This window comes from Pituophis catenifer, unplaced genomic scaffold (assembly GCF_029215685.1).
Source record: "Pituophis catenifer annectens isolate HBS135680 unplaced genomic scaffold, rPitCat1.0.hap2 SCAF_9, whole genome shotgun sequence".
Lineage (NCBI taxonomy): Eukaryota > Metazoa > Chordata > Lepidosauria > Squamata > Colubridae > Pituophis > Pituophis catenifer.
Window position 1 is genome coordinate 5,406,192 of NW_027256889.1, and position 13,954 is coordinate 5,420,145.

The following is a 13,954-nucleotide window of genomic DNA, read 5'->3' on the forward strand; positions in this document are numbered from 1 at the left end:
CAAAAACATATTAAAAGGGAAATAAAGGGAAGGTATCCGAATGCAAGAAAAAGGCTTTTAAAAATATAATATTTGATCAGGAAAAAAAAAGTACACAGTTTGAAGAGAGTGTAAAGATAGAATGATAAAGGAAGGAAGGAAGGAAGGAAGGAAGGAAGGAAGGAAGGAAGGAAGGAAGGAAGGAAGGGAAAGAAAGAAAGAAAGAAAGAAAGAAAGAAAGAAAGAAAGAAAGAAAGAAAGAGAAAGAAAGAAAGAAAGAATCAAAATACGTGAGCTGATCCTTAGACATCCTAACGTTGTGGCAAAAGGAACTGGTCATTGTTGAAGCCAAACTGAATACACCTCCTCAGATAAAGAAGTGAGCTGCTGCTCAGTAAACAGCAAGAAGCTTTAGAGTGATATATAACCAAGGTTGAAATGTCGGGGAAGGGAGCATAAATGAGGGACAGAGAAGCAGGTTGCCTGGAGAAATGGCAGGCCAGCTCCATCAAAGCTTCACTGCTAGGCCATAGCAGTAGGGGGTGCTGTAGAGGAAGATCAGGGGCAGAGTGAGTCCCTGCAGTAGTGAAAGAGTTACTGAGAGGTAAAGACACAAGTGCACACATTCATGTATGTACACACACACACACACACACACACACACCAGGCATCAATAAAAAAGGTCACTGCAGAGAAATGAGGTCTCACTTGACAACAACAGAAGCACACCCAACAAAGACGCACACATACACAAGCAATCACATCTACCCACCCACTGGTAGAATATACCACAAAACAGTAGGAACCATGTCAGATGTATAAGCAAGTGGCTTATAAAGAGGAGGAGGAGGAGGAGGCGGCAAACACACTAAAGAAACGTTTAATTCATATCAGGCTGAGATGCACCAAACATCTATGTATTAAGGTAAGATCACCATAAACCATACCCTCCTATGTGTTCATCCGATGTGGTATTATATACCTCTTAATAACCACTCACAGAATGAGGGTGGCTGAATGGATTCTAATACCTAATGAGGAATTCTTACACAGTGTGAGAAACCAAGGGGGAAATCTTCATTGGCTAAATGTGTAAGAAAGTACAGATGGTCCTCGACTTACAACCACGACGGAGCTCAAAATTTCTGTTGTTAAACGAGACATTTGTTAAGTGAGTTTTTTTGCCCCATTTTACGACCTTTCTTGCAACAGTCATTAAGTGAATTACTGCAGTCAGTACATTAGTAACACAGTTGTTAAGTGAATCTGGCTTCTCTATTGTTTTTTGCTTGCCAGGTGGTTTCAAAAGGTGATCACATGACCCCGGGACACAGCAACGGTCGTAAGTATGAACCAATTGCCAAGCATCTGAATTTTGATCACATGATTGTGGGGCTGCTACAAAGGACGTAAGTGTGAAAAATGGCCACAAGTCACTTTTTTCAGTGCCATTGTGACTTTGAACAGTAACTAAATGAACTGTTGTAAGTCGAGGACTCCTGCAGACTAATTCCAACCCTGACAAAATTAGGAATCGTAGCAATTTTTACACAAATAGTAAGGGAACTGTAGCTCTCGGTTCCTTCACCATTGCCATCAAAAGCACTGCCATTGACAATAGATGATAATCACTCTACAATCATTTTTCCAGAGGATGAAAAAGAAGTTTTGCATATACAAAGGAAATGTCTCAAGAATGGGCTTCTTCTAACAAGGAATCTGTTATAGGAGACCCAAACTGACCCAACCTTCTTTTTCCAGCAAGCCGGGCTGGCCTAACATTTTTTAAAATGTTTTTAATTGTCTGTTATTGTTTTTAATCATGGGCCCAAATTTATATATATCTTTTTAATTGTATTTTAATGTTTGTAGTTTATGTTTTTACTTGGCTGTTCACCGCCCTGAGTTCTCAGGGAGAAGGGCGGTATACAAATTTAAAAATAAAAATAAATAAAATAAAATAAAATAATAAAATAAAATAATAAAATAAAATAAAATAAAATAAAATAAAATAAAATAAAATAAAATAAAATAAAATAAAATAAAATAAAATAAAATAAAATAAAATAATAAAATAAAATAAAATAAAATAAAATAAAATAAAATAAAATAAAATAAAATAAAATAAAATAAAATAAAATAATAAAATAAAATAAAATAAAAAATAGCCTTCAGCACCAGAACTTCAACACAACCTTTCCACTTATAAAGATCCACCCCACGGAGAAACTGATGGAGACAGGAGAAGCAACCACTGTTCTTGAGGAGAATTTGTCGGTCCTTGTGTAGAAAAGGACCTGCTCAATTACATTAACACTTACTCAAGGCCACAGGATGTTTACCACTTAATATGCTTGAATCATCCTTTAATATATACTCAGTGTGCATATGCAAGAGAATTTAATGCAAACAACAGCCTCTTACGTTACCATAGGCTGAGTCAAAGGAGAAAAAGGGCAGATTTTGTTTTTCACCCTTTTGTCAATGTTTGTACAAGAAATGAGGATTCTGTTTCATATCAGGGAATGTTAGCTCTTCCAAATTAATTAACCCAGAGTATTTGGGTTGAACATTCAGGCAATGAAAGAGTACCCACCACAGAAGTGGATTCACTTATCACAAAAAGCGACAGTTTGCTTTCACCGCAGTTTGCTGAATAAGCCATAATACTTTTGATTACATTCAATGTTAAACCATCAAACATAGTTTGCTGGTCACAATGCTGAATTTATACACGCCAAAAGTAAATTCATTATGACTTAGTTAGTATAGTCTCTGAATCCAGCTGTTATACAACGACCATTCCAGGGGTAAAATCCAACAGGTTCTGACAAGTTCTGGAGAACCGGTAGCGGAAATTTTGAGTAGTTCAGAGAACTGGCAAATACCACCTCTGGTTGGCCCCAGAGTGGGGTGGGAATGGAGATTTTGCAATATCCTTCCCCCAGGAGTCGGGAGGGAATGGGGATTTTGCAGTATCCTTCCCCTGGAGTGGGGTGGGAATGGAGATTTTGCAATATACTTCCTCTGCCACACCCACAGAACTGGTAGTAAAAAAAATTGGATTTCACCACTGGGCCATTCCTACCTCTGTATGGACACCAAAGCAGAAATATTTAAAAATTACTATGGAATAAAAGGTGTGCAGTCTTCTGATTTACTCGTACTGGTTCGCTTAACTCTGGGGGGGAGCAAAAACATTAGAAGGCAATTTAATCCATGCCAAACTAGGAAAGACAGACTGTCATAGTAACCTCTTATCTCAGGAGGTCAGTCTGCGCTCGTGAAGGAAAAGCCTCAAATGATCTTGATCAGGATATTTAACATAGCAGGATCAATTTTACAAGGGTCTCTAGGAATTCACAGAAACTCTTCACTACAGATAGTCCCCAATTTACAACAGTTCATTTAGTGACTGTTCAAAGTTACAACAGCATTGGAAAAAAAGCAACTTATGACCATTTTTCACTCTTATGACCTTTGTAGCATCCCCATGATCATGTGATGCTTGTCAGCTGGTTCATACTTATGACTGTTCCTGTATCCTAAGTCCTGTGATCACCTTTTGTGACCTCTTTGATAAGCAAGGGAAGCCAGATTCACTTAACAACCGGGTGACTAATTTATCAACTGCAGTGGTTCACTTAGCAACTGGGGCAAGAAAGGTTGTAGAATGGGGCAAAACTCACTTAACAGTTAATAACAGAAATGTTGGGCTCAATTGTGGTTGTAAGCCGAGGACTACCTGAATGTGCCCATTCCTCCCCCTTACACACCACACACCCAGACCTACACACAATTCAGGCTCGGTAATTTCCTCATTCCCCTGGCTTAGAAATGTTCCCAATCCCAACTGCCCTTTATGCATTTTTTCCCCAAGCCCTGCATACAAAGAGGCTTGTAACTCCTTTAACCAACAATGCAGCAGTAACACTGCAATTTAGCAGCCAGGAGTAAAAAAATGTAATGTCTGAAATTAGTACATTCCCCAAGCGGGAAGAAGGCGCGAGTCAGTGTCAAGGAGCCTTGCACGCTCCCCATCAGAAGGGGCCACGTGTCAAGACCCTCCTCTTGAGGGTTTCTTCAGCAGGGGTCTTGGTAGCACAGGCACAGGGATTCAATTTCCCCATGGCAACCTCCTGTAAGTGCCCACACGTGACACCACCGCCACCAGGTACAAGCACCCTTCCGTCTCAAGGCCCGGAAATCATTGCTATGAACTCCAAGTAACTAAGGAGAACTTTAGAAATGCAAATCCGCCTTGGCGGTTCCAAGAGTTTGAGGCAGAGGAAAGCAGCAGCCAGACGGGCTCTCTCGCAGGTTTCCCCAGCAAAATCACACTCTCCAGCATGCAAGAACTAACATCTGAAGGATTGCAAAACCGCAGCACTCCAGTTGCAGGACTTGGGTTGGGGGGGGGAGTTGAATCTGGATCTGGGGGGTGGGGGCAGGAGAGCTGAAACTAACAGCCCATTGTAAGAGGCAGCCTCTTCCTTCCTTTTGGGGGGGGCGGGAAGAGAGGTTAACTCCTGTTCCCCTATTCTATCCCCACTTACATATTTCCTATATTCTGGTTTTCTCCATTCACTTATCTCCAATGTGCCTGATATTTCAGCTCCAGAAAATCCCCCCCCCCAACAATCTCTTTTGTCCTGGAGCTTCTGATAGCTACCAACCCTCTTTAACCTTCTTCCCTGGTTGTTCTCCTTTGCCACACCATTTGCTCCCAGGATCACCTCTATCCACCTCCTCCTTAAATATGGGTTCCCTTCTCTACACCCCACTGCCCCTGCCCCACCACTTCCAGGCCTGGTCAGGATCTGACCTCTTCACCCATCCTTTACCCCTCTGTCTTTCCTATCCTCCCCTCCTGACAATACCTCCTGCTCCTAACAATAGCTGCCATGGGCTACTAATAATTATTAATAACATTCATCCTTTCCTCCCTCTCTCCTCTTCTTCAATCACACACATCCCCCCCCCTTCCGCGGACAAAAGAGGAGTCCACTTCTCCTTGTATTTATCTGCTTCCCCTCCCTTCTTCGGCCATTGCACCTCCCCCCCTTTATTATTTTTTTCTTACCCGCACCCCTCTCCCCACACACACACACACGCACACACACATCAGATCTCCGGACAGCCCAAAGGTTTCCAGCTTCCTTTTTTTCTTCTTACGCAACTTGAGTTTTATTAAGAGACGAAAATCATATAGCCTCAGTCCCGTTCAATCTTCGCCCCTTGCATTAAAGCCAGCACCCACCATTCACAGGGCACACAAATTGGGGGTGGGGGGGAGGGTTGGTTTCCTAATATTGCAACGACACGTATTTACCGAGCATTAATTGCCCGGTTTTCAAAATCGGAAACGCCGGAGATACGAACGCCCTGTCTCCTTGGGTCTCCCGTTCCCTTCCACTTCCCCTCCCTTCTTTCTTCCATCACCAGAGTATCAGAAAAACCGAACTACCGCTGCCGAGAGCGAAAAGACATTTACAGAAAATCCGCTAAAGCTCTTCCTCCTTCGCTTTCCGATTTCATTTCATTTTTATCCATGCAACACTTCTTTAGCGAAAGCTTTAAAAAAGAGCAACGACCTTTGCTTAAAATGCACAAAGCCATTTGTAAAATGAAATAACAGGAAGCAAACACATTGCAAAAAAAAAAAAAAAACACCTCCCCTTTTTCAAGGAATAAAAATGTCTTTTAAAACCACGCCAGCATCATTTCTGCCTTTTACTTGCTTTTTCCAAAAAAAATGCATTGTTTTATATCTATTTATATGTATGTATCGTCCGTTATTATTTTCTCTGTTTGCAATTTTTTTGGGGGGTCCCTTTCCTTAAAGGTTGAGCCACGGACACCACCATCTAAAAAAAGAAATAATAAAAAAAAATGCCAGAGAGAGGAAAAAAAGAAAGCTCTTGGAAGGAACAATTGCAGCTGCCGGTTTGAGAGACGAAGAGAAAGGAATAGACTGCCGTGTCTCTCTGCGTGTGTGTGCAACAGACCAGCTGCTGCATTAAGCATTTTGCAATCAATAAAGAGCGGGTGAGATTTATGCAAAGTGCAGATATTAATATGCAAAGTTTTAAAGATTTTTAAATGGGAGAGAGAGGGAAGGAGACGGAAAGGAGGAGGCGGGGTGGGGGGGGATTGCATAGAGACTGCACCTACCTCTGCTTCCATCGGTGGGCGCAAGCTGACTCCTCCATGCGCGCATGGGGGCAGCCCAGATACACAGGGACTGAGGGGGGAAGCAGCAGCAATAGCAGAAGCGGCGGCGGCGGCGGCAGCAGCAGCAGCACTCAAGAGCGCGAGCCCGGGCGCGCGCTGGATTCTCTCCATCAATTTCTCCCCCTCCCCTCCCCATTCCCGGCGACGGTTGCCCGGGCAACCAGAAAGATGCAGCAGCATCAGCACCAGGATAAAAGATGGTCAGGGCAGCAACAGCAGATGGGGATGGAGAGGGGGCGCGCCTGAAAAGGAGCCCTTATCGAAGTCGGAGGTGGGTGGGTGGGTGTTGGGAATGAAGGATAGGGCGGGAGGGAAGAAATAAGGGCCCCTCCGTATTTTAAAAATTCCATGGGAGGGAGGGAAGAGTTCCAGAACAGGGAAAGAGGAAATAAAAGGTTTGGGGAGAAGATGGGATAGAAGAAAATACCCAGACGGTTTCAATCGGGGGGGGGGGTTTAAATGTGGGGGAAGGGTCAGTTCAGGAAGTGGGGGCAGTTTAAGATTTGAAGTCTTTAGAAATAGATAGTGGAGGGAAATAGCAAAATTTGGCATAGGAGATAAGCACTTCCCAACTTTAGGATACGGTGATATCCTAACGTATGGTATAAGGGAATACGAAAAAGGTTCCAGGGTTGGACAGGATGTGAAACTTCTGTAAATTTTGGGAAGCTGAAGGGAAAAATTCACCCCAAATTTAAAACTAAGTGCATTAAATAGAAGTTGTGAAGTTTATACGGTGACCAATTAATTATTAAATTTAGTTAAATTTATGCATGCATAATTCAGAATCCTGGAATTGCGAAATGTATGAATATGCAAATAATATACAACATGTATACAACTAAACCTTTAAAAAATATACATTGGCTGGTATGTTATACCTTACCCCTTCTTTGCAATGTTGTACTTTCATTGATAAGAATTTAAAGGTCCTATTAATAACCAATTGTTTTCCTTCTATAATTGGCTTCCACTTATTTAAGCTCATCTCATGGAAATTAAAAGTATGCTATAGTATGTTTTCTCATCCAAGGGACCATTGGAAAAAAATAAGTTGGTTATGAACATAACACTGCAACATACTGAAAAGATTAAATTTAAATCTAAATATCCTATATTGTGCATATTGGTGATTTTAATATAATTACTATTCAAAGGAGATGAATCAATATTTATATGGAAACTAAGCACATTAAAACAAATACTTTTTTCAAAAATCTATTTAGCATTCAGGATTAAAATTATTGCATTCAGTTATTATATGCAAAAATATACATATGATTAGAATTTGTAGTAAAAACTGCTGAGAAGGCTAGGTTATTCCATTGTTCCAAATAACAGGGAGCAGATATTATAGGTAGTATGTAAACAGTGGCAAAAGATTGTGTGCATATTCAGATTTAAGACTAATTTATAAAATAATGTTCTATCTGGGATTGCTGGGTACAAAGCATAACATTAGTAATATTTCTATATATTATTCAGAATATTATTCACATGTCCTACACCAAAATAATTAAAGAGATTTGCATGCGAAGTATGCTAAACAAATGTGCAGCAATTGTTTTAGTCAAAAAGCTGTTTTATCATCTTTTTCTGAACAGCAAGGTAATCTTATGTAAAAAACATAATTTCCATATGCAAAATAATTAATTATGTTTAATGCATATTTAAGAATCATAATATTATTTGGAGATCATTAGAATTATTCTGTATACCAGAACCATCTGTATGCATATGAACCATTTTTGAAATGTGATGCACCAAAATGATCAAATCCTGCATATCACCTAGAATTAAAATCATATACAAAATAATGTGTGCTCTGATTAAGAATGCTGAATATTTTTAATACAATATCTAAATAACATAAAAGTCTGTTTTGTTAACTAAAGCATTCAGTAGCATTACTTAAAACCAATTAAAGAGAGATATTAACCACATAAAAATAAAAATGTAAATAGTAAATACAGTATTCAGAAAAAAATAGTAGATAAAATAATTATAAATGGCAAATAAAATTATATTTCTTTTTCAAACAATGTGTTTTCACATCAAGGATTAATATCCAAAATTATTTCATTTAAAATTTATAAAAGGTAAATTGTTGTTATATAAGAGAACCAAATGCTGTAAGTTTCTACAGGTTATTTATTAAGATAAGTATTATCTGGGTTAATGAATATCCCCTCAGATATTAAAATCATGGATAAAACCAATTATAATTTTTACATAGAGTGAATATAGAAAATTAATAACCAAACCATTAAATGAGTGTATATAAATTAAACATGACACTGAGAAATATAACTTTTGCAAGAAACTTACAATAAACAAAGAATGATGTTTAAACATTTTTCATTAGATGCATTGGTTGCAATGTTTTAATTTCTTTGATCTAATCAGATAGAAATGTTAGCTCTAGATTGTTTAAATAGACTTGATATGCAATATGGATTTTCAAAATATATATAAGAAATAATCTATGAATCTATGCAAAATAATATTCAGCACATTAGAATTTTAGGTTCTACATACTAAGGAAGCAGAAAAATAGAAGAAATGTATCCAGTATTTAAGATTACTACATTAAATGGGAATTAACCTTCATTTAATGCCCTAAATATCAGTGAAAGACAAATTTGGCAAAGCAGCTTACCCAGTTTTTAATTTCCAAATACATTTAGGTAGCTGAATATTATAGCTGAAATGTGAACCAAGGAATCTAACTAATTTTCAGAAACAGAAGTATACAATTTCGTTCTTTGATGTTATATATTGATGATGTAGAATTATTGTAAAAGCATTTTTTAAAAATAGAAGAGGTAGCTGTAGCTTGATTACAAATGTATGCTACATAAAAAAACTAAAAATCCTCAAACATTTGGTGCAGAATTGAATTAAACTTATAGAACATCATACGAATGACATTCATACTACATTTGTCTGAATGCTGAATTTTTAGAATTTAGGTAACTAATTTGTTAATTTTCTATTAACAGTGTGTGCTACAGTGTTGCTATTTAATGCTATTGAAGTAATTAATTCTCATTAGTTAAATAGTTAATAACTACAAACAATATTTGTGAGAGATGCATTTGGATGGATTCAGGTGGATATTTCGTTGTTTGCCATAACGTTTTTATAGAACATGTAACTGCTTAGCTTCTGAAATTACTGAGATCATATTTTAACTTAACAAAAAAAATGTAAGAAATATTCTTGAAATATTACAATACATATTGGTCATTAGCTGGGTGTAGGAGTCTCAAAATCTTGCCTGCAAAATTAATGCTGCATTGCCTGAGTTTTAAATAAACACATTTGACTCATACATTTTTCAGTAACTTGAAATTTTTGTTACGTTATGCAGTCCTTATTTTCATACATGATTTCACTACATCATACATGCCGAAAGAAAATTGAAATGTTCTGTGCAATTATTAAACTCGTCTACAATTCACATTCGTGATCAAAAGAACCACAAACGTCAATTTGTGCAATATGGAGAATGAAGGTGGTTACAATGAAGCATTTTAGAAGCAGGGAGGAAAATGAAGAACTGTTGCATTTAGCTCCAAGGTAATTATTTCCTTAAATGTTTGACTTTTTTCTTTAGCCTACAGTGCTGTAATTGGTGATTATAAGGTCTGCGAATGCTAAGAATTGAGGATTGCAGATACTGTATCAAATGTGTTTTACTGTTAGGTTGAATGCCAGTGAGCGAAGGACAACATGGGGATTTTTTTTCTTTATTGTTGCTTGGTGGAAAAAAAAATACTGATTTTATTAGTTTCCAAGTGAGGAAGGAAGCAGATCATGTACCACAACTCAGGATCACAATCCTGGAAGCAACATCAAGAAAGAGGCACCCAATTTTATTGAACAATAAGTATCAACAATTGCAAATCTCCCCTCCAAACCTTTTAACTTGGAAATCAAACTGGATTAATTCAATTATTTCGAGATCCAAAGCTCCATGGTTACAACATAGGCACACACAGGCATATCCCAATCCTTCAGTCTTGCTGGCATGCCCAACCCACGGCTGATATTCTTGGTGCTTTGCATGCCATTTCAGTCCATGTGTTTGACCATAAAGATTCAGTACATGTTACCATAGAAAGCTGGATCATGTAGAGCATGTACACTTATTCTGTATTCTGTACACTTATCACATCTTAAATGAATGTCATTTGGAACATCGCACTTGGTGTGTGTACTTTTTTAAATTAACTTTTTGCAGGAACATTGCGTTTTCTAGCTGGACACATCACAAGCACATCTACCGTTTTTTTTTTTAAAAAAAAAAAAAGCTCCAGGAAAATCAAAGAACCAACCCCTCCATTCTCTAATTTATATATTTCACCCGAAGCCTAGTTATTGCTGTGCTGACAGGCTCACGTATCTCGTGAACAAATGTTAAAAGGGAGGAGATAGGCAGGAAATAACAGAAAATTATGTCTTTTTGTGGACCAATTGCGCCAAACAGGAGAAAATCTTAATGAAAAAGCAGCAATAGGCAGGCTGCAAGGTAGAATCCTGAATGCAAAAAAGAGTGGTGTACAATTGGTCACGGCACGTCCTCCTAGCAAAAGATAATTACTTCCTTTTGATTAAATTCATAGTTTCCTTGAACTTAGAGCTGCGCTTTGGCTGAAGCACCACCAGCCACAGGGACTTAGGAGGGGAAGGTGCAAAAGTTGGAAGCTTGGACAGCAGATGAATTCCCACAGCATTCCAGATAACCAAATAACACAGAAAAATAATATTACCAGCATTAAAATTATATTAATTGCCATTGTGTGCGCTTATAGGTATAATCATAAAAAATCAATTATTTAACCCATATCTGGGTTAAAAATGTTTGCTGTTTATTTATTTAATTTTTTTTTTGGGGGGGGAGAAATAATTAAGTAGGTTTTTATTGTTAACTGGCATTCTACAACTTTTGCTCTTCAACCTGAATGGCCTTTAGGTAGCCCAGAAACAGACAGGTTAAATAAGCTGGATTTTTCTAGTAATTTCCATAGCCTTTCCTTGCTCAATAAGTACCTCAGCTGGATAGTCCCTTCCAGAACATTCAGCCTGTGATAGGCCCAAATTCAACCATCAAAATGGCTTTCTAAGAAAGCCCAGTCTCTCTCTTTGCTTCTTCTCCCTCTGGAGAACTTGAGGGTATACCTTTTAAAGAGATAAACTGGTCTCCAACACTACCAGTTGCTGCAAACCTCAGCACGGTTTCCTTCACCTGCTCTACCACCATTTCACAAGGATGCAGGACAGGAACGCATGAATTAATATCAAGATAAGCTTTGCTGTCGAAGCGGGCAAGCAATTTCTATCAAGGCCAGTGGCGCCCTCTTGCCAAAAGATTTGGGAATGCCAGGTTCAAAAATAATTCCCTGAAAACGTACAGAGGTGTTTCATGCTTTCATGGCCATACAGTGGAAGTGCCCTGGGTCTTTCTGGCCCAGCCCAAAGGCACAGAACAGGTAAGTTTGTAAAATCACAAAAGCACTTGCAAGGTATGAGAATATATGAAAGGTGTGTATGTATATATATTTCGTAGGTTTTATGTGTATGTCTCTTTAGCCAGGTTTTCTGCTGGCTGCCAGAAAAAGAGAAAAAAAAAAGCCCAGAAACTAGTGAATTGTGATTTCACTGAACTAGGGCTGCATAATATCTTGGTTTACATAGGTAGAACCATCAGGACAAAGATGAAGACCACTGCTTTGATTTAATTTTAAATTCAATTAATTCACTACCTGTACAGCTGTCTGAGAAAATCCTGGCTATAGGTTAGGGGGAGGAAGGCAGTTTTTATGATCTGAAAAAGGTCTTTATATCACAAAGTGGGAAGCCAGACTCGGGATGGGATGGGATGGGATGGGATGGGATGAGGAATAGAATAGAATAGAATAGAATAGAATAGAATAGAATAGAATAGAATAGAATAGAATAGAATAGAATAGAATACAGAAAATATGGAATGGAATGGAATGGAATGGAATGGAATGGAATGGAATGGAATGGAATGGAATAGAATAGGAGAAAATATGGAACGGGACGGAACGGAACGGAACAGAACAAAGAAAATATGGAACGGAAGGATAGGATAGGATAGGATAGGATAGGATAGGATAGGATAGGATAGGATAGAATAGAATAGAATAGAATAGAATAAAATAAGAAAATATGGAATGGAATGGAATGGAATGGAATAGAATAGAATACAGAAAATATGGAATGGAATGGAATGGAATGGAATGGAATGGAATGGAATGGAATGGAATAGAATAGAATAGAATAGAATAGAATAGAATAGAATAGAATAGAATAAGAAAATATGGAATGGAATGGAATAGAATAGAATAGAATACAGAAAATATGGAATGGAATGGAATGGAATGGAATGGAATGGAATGGAATGGAATGGAATGGAATAGAATAGAATAGAATAGAATAGAATAGAATAGAATAGAATAGAATAGGAGAAAATATGGAACGGGACGGAACAGAACAGAATAGAACAGAACAAAGAAAATATGGAATGGAAGGATAGGATAGGATAGGATAGGATAGGATAGGATAGAATAGAATAGAATAGAATAGAATAGAACAGTTCTTCATTGGCCAAGTGTAATTGGACACAGAAGGAATTTGTCTCCGGTGCATGTTCTCAATATACATACAGGCAACAAAGTGATAAAAACATAAATCAAAAGATACAATCATAAGTCATAAGATAACCAACTAGTAATAGTCATAAGTTAAACATGTTATTAACTTAATAACTGCAAAGAAGGTCTTAAAATCAGGGAGGATGTACTTAAGAACTGGCTTAAGAACCGAAATTTTGAGCTCAATTGTGGTCATAAGTGGAGGACCATCCGTACTGTTACGGAAGGCATAGTCAATCGAAGAACAAACAAGGGAAGGAAAGAGTTACACACGCCCACATAGTACCAGGGGGCTCTGATCCAAATTGGAGGAGAGGGGAAATAAATGCTTTTAAGCACAGACTAAGCAGCCATGGCTTCTCGCATTTAGCTCAGAAAAGATTTCTTATGAGAGCAAGCCTTTGAAGTAATCCAAACTGTTAACCAGGTTAAATGTTAAAGCACTGGGGTTTAAAAGAAAAAGAAAAAAAGATAGAGGAAGATTCTTCTTTTGGCATGGGTAAGCTCTAAATGTGGAAGTCTGTAGATTAACAGCATCTAAAGATAAGCTTAGGGGGAAAAAACGGGTTTCCTAGGAAGGAAACAGTGATTTCCTTTTTAAAATCAATGAAAGCGACTCCTTCTGTGCCTCCTTTGCTGCAGAGCAAACCCCAGACGACTTATTTGCAAATTACATGCAAAAGGCTGAGCAGGGGGGTTTGATCTGGCAAACTTTCTCACCTCCAAGCCATTAAATAGGAGGAAATTAAGTGCTTTGTAAAATCTTGGTTTTTCTGTAAACCAGGCACACTTCACCATTGCCAGAGCTACTGGATTCTTTCACAAGGACTCCTTTGTGAAGTCAGTTGTTGAAAGACACAAGGAGCAGGAGCTCCACGGAGCGAGAAGCAGTAAACAGACAATGCTGAATTCTTACAGAATAACAGCGTGGGAAGGGACCTTGTAGGTCATCTAGTCCAACCCCCTGCTCAAGCAGGAGACCCTACATTTCTGACAGATGGCAGTCCAGTCTCTTCTTGAAAGCTTCTAGTGATGAAGCTCCCACAACTTCTGGAGGC